Genomic DNA, 5967 nt, shown 5'->3' on the forward strand with positions numbered 1-5967 from the left:
AAAAGAGAATGGGAGTGGGCTAGTTTAGACAGTTTTCCTGGGGTGCAAAAATTACTAGTTCCTTTTGTGGCTGCTCCTAACACAGCAGTCTGCTCCACTCTCCTCTAACCTCACCATGGCCACCACCTGCCAAGAAGCCTGTCGCTGCGTCCGAATGGCTGGCATGAACAGCCGTGGAAATCCAGCACCAACAGGAAGACACGCCCTGCAACACTACACATTTTGCCCAACATAGTAGTTTGCGATCCTTTCTCAACAGGGCAAGTTTTAAGAAGCCAAAGCTTGCATTCAATTCTCTTAAACTTGAAAATTTGTCTGCTCCTTGTTGGAGAGTTAGAGACTGAGAAGCCCTAGAAAGCCATCGAAATAAGGCTAATTTTTCTTGCCTTCACTGAAAGGAAGGAGAACTTCCTCAGGAAGTGTGGGACTTGGCCCTGCAATTATACTCTGAAATGAAGGTTGCATTGGCAGGAGCAGAGTTGGGAAATCCAGTCTGAAGGCTCCCTGCAGAGTATTGGGGCTACTGGGGAAGCCCTGGGGATCAGTTTCCTCCAGTCTGAGTAAGTTGCAAATAAAGCTCTAATTTCCCCAATTCTTTCACAACACCAAGAAACGGGAAGAATCGATACACATTTCCATTTAACTCATCAGCAATTTTCTTTTCTTTTTTTTTTTTTTTGAAATGGAATCTTGCTCTGTTGCCCAGGCTGGAGTGCAGTGGCTATTCACAGGCACAATCCCACTACTGATCAGCACGGGAGTTTTGACCTGCTCCATTTCCAAACTGGGCTGGTTCACCCCTCCTTAGGCAACCTGGTGGTCCCCCACTCCCGGGAGGTCACCATATTGATGCTGAACTTAGTGCGGACACCTGATCAGCATAGCGCAGTACAGCCCAGAACTCCTGGGCTCAAGCGATCCTCCCACCTCAGCCTCCTGAGTAGCTGAGACTACAGGCACGCACCACTGCGCCCGGCAAAAGTTTTAGTCACCCGGCAAAAGTTTAAGTTATTAGTCAATCAGGTATTAGTTTAGATTGTAAGGTCTGGCTCCAACCAACGGAGATCAGACACAGCGGAGATCAGACACAGTAAGGGCAATTTCAAATGCGTAAGTGATACAAATGTCTGCTTTTCCTTTGTTTGTTGTATTCTCATGGCAAGATGGCTAGTGAGGGTACCCTTCCTGCAGTGCAGGAAGTAAAAATTGCTTTGCTGAGAGATCCGTTGTCTCAGTGCTGATTTTTCTTTGCAGCACTGAGCATGTTTTCAATATTCCATGAACTGAAACTCTTTCCAGTGGCTCAGGCTTCAAACCTTGAAGTCATCCTATATTCCTCTTGATCCTTCACTTCATAGATGTCATCAGCAAACCCCACTTGCCCTACCATCAGAATATATGCAGAATCCCTCTTACCTCCTTTCTCTTCACCATCCTAGAGCAAGACATCATTATCTCACCTCTGGAGTATTCTAGCAGCCTCCCAGCTGGCATCCCTACAGTCCAGTGGATTCTCTCCACTGCTCAACCTGCACAGGGTCCTCTTCCCCTTGCCCTGGCCTCCTCCCTCTGGGCTGCTTTCCCACCCAGTGTCCCTTGCCCACTCTGCTGCAGCCATTCTGGCCCTTTCCTGATTCTTGAACAAGGTAAGCCCTCTTCAGCCTTCAGTGAGCTCACTCTCCTCATAGATACTGCTTAGCTCAATCTTTCACTTTCTTCATGCCTCTGTTGAAATGCCACCTCAAACTGCCTAAAATGGCATTTCCCTCCTCCATTGCGCTCTTGATCCCTTATTCCATATTTTTCTCCATTGCATTTAGAACGGCTCAGCATATTATCTACTCATTAGTTTGTTTATCGCCTGTCATCCCTCTACTAGCATATTAACTCAGGGAGGGCAAGGTCTTTATTTTGCCTGCTGCTAAATTCCCAGTGCTTGGTATCTAGTCGATGCTCAATAAATATGTGTTATGTGAGGGGATTAAAAAGCCCTTGGGGGCCCAGCGAAGTGGCTCACGCCTGTAATCACAGAACTTTGGGAGGCCAAGGCAGGTGGATCACCTGAGGTCAGGAGTTCAAGACCAGCCTGAGCAATATGGTGAAACCCTATCTCTACTAAAATTACAAAAATTAGCCAGGTGTGGTGGAGTGTGCCTATAACCCCAGCTACTCAGGAGGCTGAGGCAAGAGAATCGCTTGAACCCAGGAAGCAGAGGTTGCAGAGAGCCAAGATTGTACCATTGCACTCCAGCCTGGGCGACAGAGCAAGACTCCATCTTAAAAAACAAAAAACAAAAATATTTCTGTGTCTTTTTTAAGTACTAAAATGCATGGCTAATGCATGAAAACATTTGGAAAGTGCTACAGTAAAATTATCTATTAGCAGTAATAACTATAGTGAACTCAAGTATGCAAAGAAATCAAGAAAATACCCAAGGCCTGTTTTCTGGGCCCTCATCTCTCATGTATGTTAATCTTGAGACGTCATCTTCTCCTGATTCCATTCTATCGCTGTTGACGTCCTGAATGAATTTCATGCCATGCCATATCATATTCATTTTCTTGGTTTTGTGTCTTGTTTTCTGCACCAACTCATGCTTATAAATTGTCGCTTTGTACTCGCAGTCAGAACAGTGCATTCCAAAAGGAGGCAGGAGGCAGGGTTTTCACATAGCTGACTTTGTTTTGACAGTGATGGTATCTGATGGAGTCGGGGAGCTGATTACAGCCCAAAACCCAGCCTTTTTGTCCACACCAACTATTCATAGCTGTCGGGGGCGGGGAGGTACACATGAGTAGGGGGGCGAGGCTGGTCAAACAGAGGACAGGGAATATGTGGTTATCCAGGGCATGGAGTTCAAGGTCATGTTGAAAATCAAGTATTTAAGATATTGGCTCAGGCACAATAACTCTGTGGTCTAAATTTATCCCACTCTTCCAGCTCTCTCGGGACTCACAGAGCAGCTAGTGTTACCACTCAGGAAAAAGTCAGAGCCGGGTCCAAATTTGTATCTAAAAGAAATCTCAGATGCAAGATGCAGATATTGTTGGAGGACAATACAGTTACATAAATCTAAGGTAGAGTCACCATCTTCATAATCACTGCTGTCATCATCAACCTGGCTGGGAATTTCACTGGCAGTGAAGAGGGAGACCCAGGCATCTCAGATCAACTTCCCCTTTTCACTCCGAAGACTGTAAACTTCCCCTTTTCATTCCTGACTGTAAACTGAAGCCCTTTTCATATGTAACTCCTAAGACTGTAAACAGAGACCCTTTTCATATGTTAAGCTATAAACCTAAGATTCTTCCATGTGTAACATCTAAAGTATAAGCCTATATAAAGAAGGAACCTCCCTTTGTTAGGTGAGCTTGGATATTAGGCAAATATGCCACCTGGCTCCCGGCCGAATAAACTCCTTCCTCAATATTCGGTGTCCGAGAGATCTGTTTCCCGCGGCTGCTCCCGCTACAGCAGTATACCACTGGGTCCAGGCCAGTCAGACTGCCCCGGTCATGGGATAACCAGACTCCTGAGCTGGTTATTCTCCACGTGCCTCCCCTTCCACTCCCTCTCCTGGCCTCTGTGTTTTCCATAACTGCATCACCAGGCTCCCTGTTCCCTTGGCTTCCTGTCGGGTTTGGCCAATGGGAGGCGCTGGCAAGAGATGGGAGGTTGACGAATTTATTCCTTGCTCCATCCCACCGCCACCCGCGCTGGCTCAACACTGCTTTCCTGCTGTTACATTCTTCTGTGGCTCTGGCTTCTGTGGGAAGGTCCCTCTCCCACGACTCTGATCACACCATTTCCTCTCTTGCCCCTTCAGGCCTGGTCCCGGGCCCTGGGTACCTCACCATTCTTTGCTGGTTCCTTGCCTCTTTCTATACATTTGCGAACAGTACCTACTTCAAACTTTTTCCCCTCTCCCTAAACACTTCTGGATGTGCTTCTGCTGCCTGCTGCTACCCTGACTGATGTAGCCTGGTCTCACATCTGTGGATGTTCAGGCCTTGCTCACACTTGGATCTCACAGAGGCGGGAACATTGCGCCCTCTTGAAATCTGAGCCCTGGCACAGGTCATTGGGTGTCTCCCTCTACCCCTTCAATCATGCTCTTTTTGAATGGCTGCCAGCAGCTGACAGGCTGAAGAAGTCTCTGATTTTGTTGATGCAATTTTAGGTAGGATCAGGTAGGGCTGAAGCTCCCAGCAGTAACCTCAGGTTTTCCAGGTCTCGCTCCTTTCCAAGCGCTCAGGAAAAGCAGAAAGGAGGGAGTTCAAGCTTGTCCCAAAGGAGAAAAGACTCTTGCACCTGGAAAAACATTAAAGGTCATCAGGCCGGCCCATTCCTTTTGTAGCTCAGGAAGCCGAGGCCCAGGGAGAAGAGACTCCCCTGCAGTCAGGGGAGTGAGAGGGTAAGAATCCAGGCCCCCTGAGCATGCATCCTCAAAGCTTCATGCTGAAAGGAGCATTAAAGGGCACACAGCCTGACCACAATAAACAACAAGTCACCTGCAGTACAGGGCTCTGCCATCTACAAGGGGGGACTGCTGAGCCTCCGTTGTCCCTGGTGTCCTCCAAACCCTAAGCCTTAGCCAGGGACTCTCCAGACAGAACAGCATGGTATGATTCAGAGTGAGGAGACACCCAGGGGAACTCCCTTCTACTCAGAGACCAACATCTCTCCACTCTTACAGTGACCAGCTACCTGCCAATGGATCAGCTTCCTGAATGGCCTACAAGGCCTGGGCTGCAGGGTCTCCCCTGTGCTCCCTGTGTGATAAATTTTACCTACAGAAGCAAACAGAAGTTATAGGTCACTTCCAGTTCCTGGTGGTGAAGGAAAAGTTTTGCTTCCTTTCTTTCTTTTTTTTTTTTTTTTAAAGATGGGGTTTCACCATGATGGCCAGGCTGGTCTTGAACTCCTGACTTCAGGTGATCCACCCACCTGGGCCTCCCAAAGTGCTAGGATTACAGGCGTGAGCCATTGCACCCAGCAAAAGCTTTGCTTTCTCTTCTGTCCAACTGGCTGGAAGGAAAGGATTCCAAGATGGTGAAGACACACACGGCAGAAGGCCCAGTTTGGAAGATAGCTGTGTCAAAGATTAGCCGCCCCCATTAGCTCCACCCACATCCTACCTTCAAATGAGAGGGAAATAAACAAGCCTTTGTTGTGTCCAAAACCAAGATCAAGAGTGGGAAGAGCAGGCGGTAGCTGGTGCCAACAACCCTGGTTAACACAGAAGTTGTATCATTGTCCAGGTGACCCCCATTTCCCACCCATCACTCAGATCTTCGTTTCAGAGACATCTTGCAGCCCTATCTTTCTCGCCCTTCCTCCCATCCTGCCCTGTCGTAGGTGCCTAAGGCTCTGAGCCTCTCCTCTGCCCTCTCCTCTCTTCCCTCACCATCTCTCCTCACTGTCTACCACCTGAACTGCTCAAATGGCCCTTTCTTTCCCCTTGAAAGTGCCTTTCCAACTCTGCCAGAACCATTTCTTTTTCTTTCTTTCTTTCCTTTTTTGAGATGGCATGTCACTCTGTCACCCAGGCTGGAGTGCAGTGGCGCCATCTCGGCTCATTGCAACCTCTGCCTCCTGGGTTCAAGTGATTCTCCTGTCTCCGCCTCCCGAGTAGCTGGGACTACAGGCCTATGCTGCCACACCTGGCTGATTTTCATATTTTTAGTGGAGACAGCGTTTCACCACATTGGCCAGGCTGGTCTTGAACTTCTCACCACGTGATCCACCTGCCTCAGCTTCCCAAAGTGCTTGGATTACAGGTGTGAGCCACCAAGCCCAGCCTCAGAAATGTTTCTTTTTCTTTTTTTTTTTTTTAAATACGGCGTTTTGGGCCGGGCGCGGTGGCTCAAGCCTGTAATCCCAGCACTTTGGGAGGCCGAGGCGGGTGGATCACGAGGTCAAGAGATCGAGACCATCCTGGTCAACATGGTGAAACCCCGTCTCTA

This window comes from Cebus imitator, unplaced genomic scaffold (assembly GCF_001604975.1).
Source record: "Cebus imitator isolate Cc_AM_T3 unplaced genomic scaffold, Cebus_imitator-1.0 Scaffold529, whole genome shotgun sequence".
Taxonomy (NCBI): Eukaryota; Metazoa; Chordata; class Mammalia; order Primates; family Cebidae; genus Cebus; species Cebus imitator.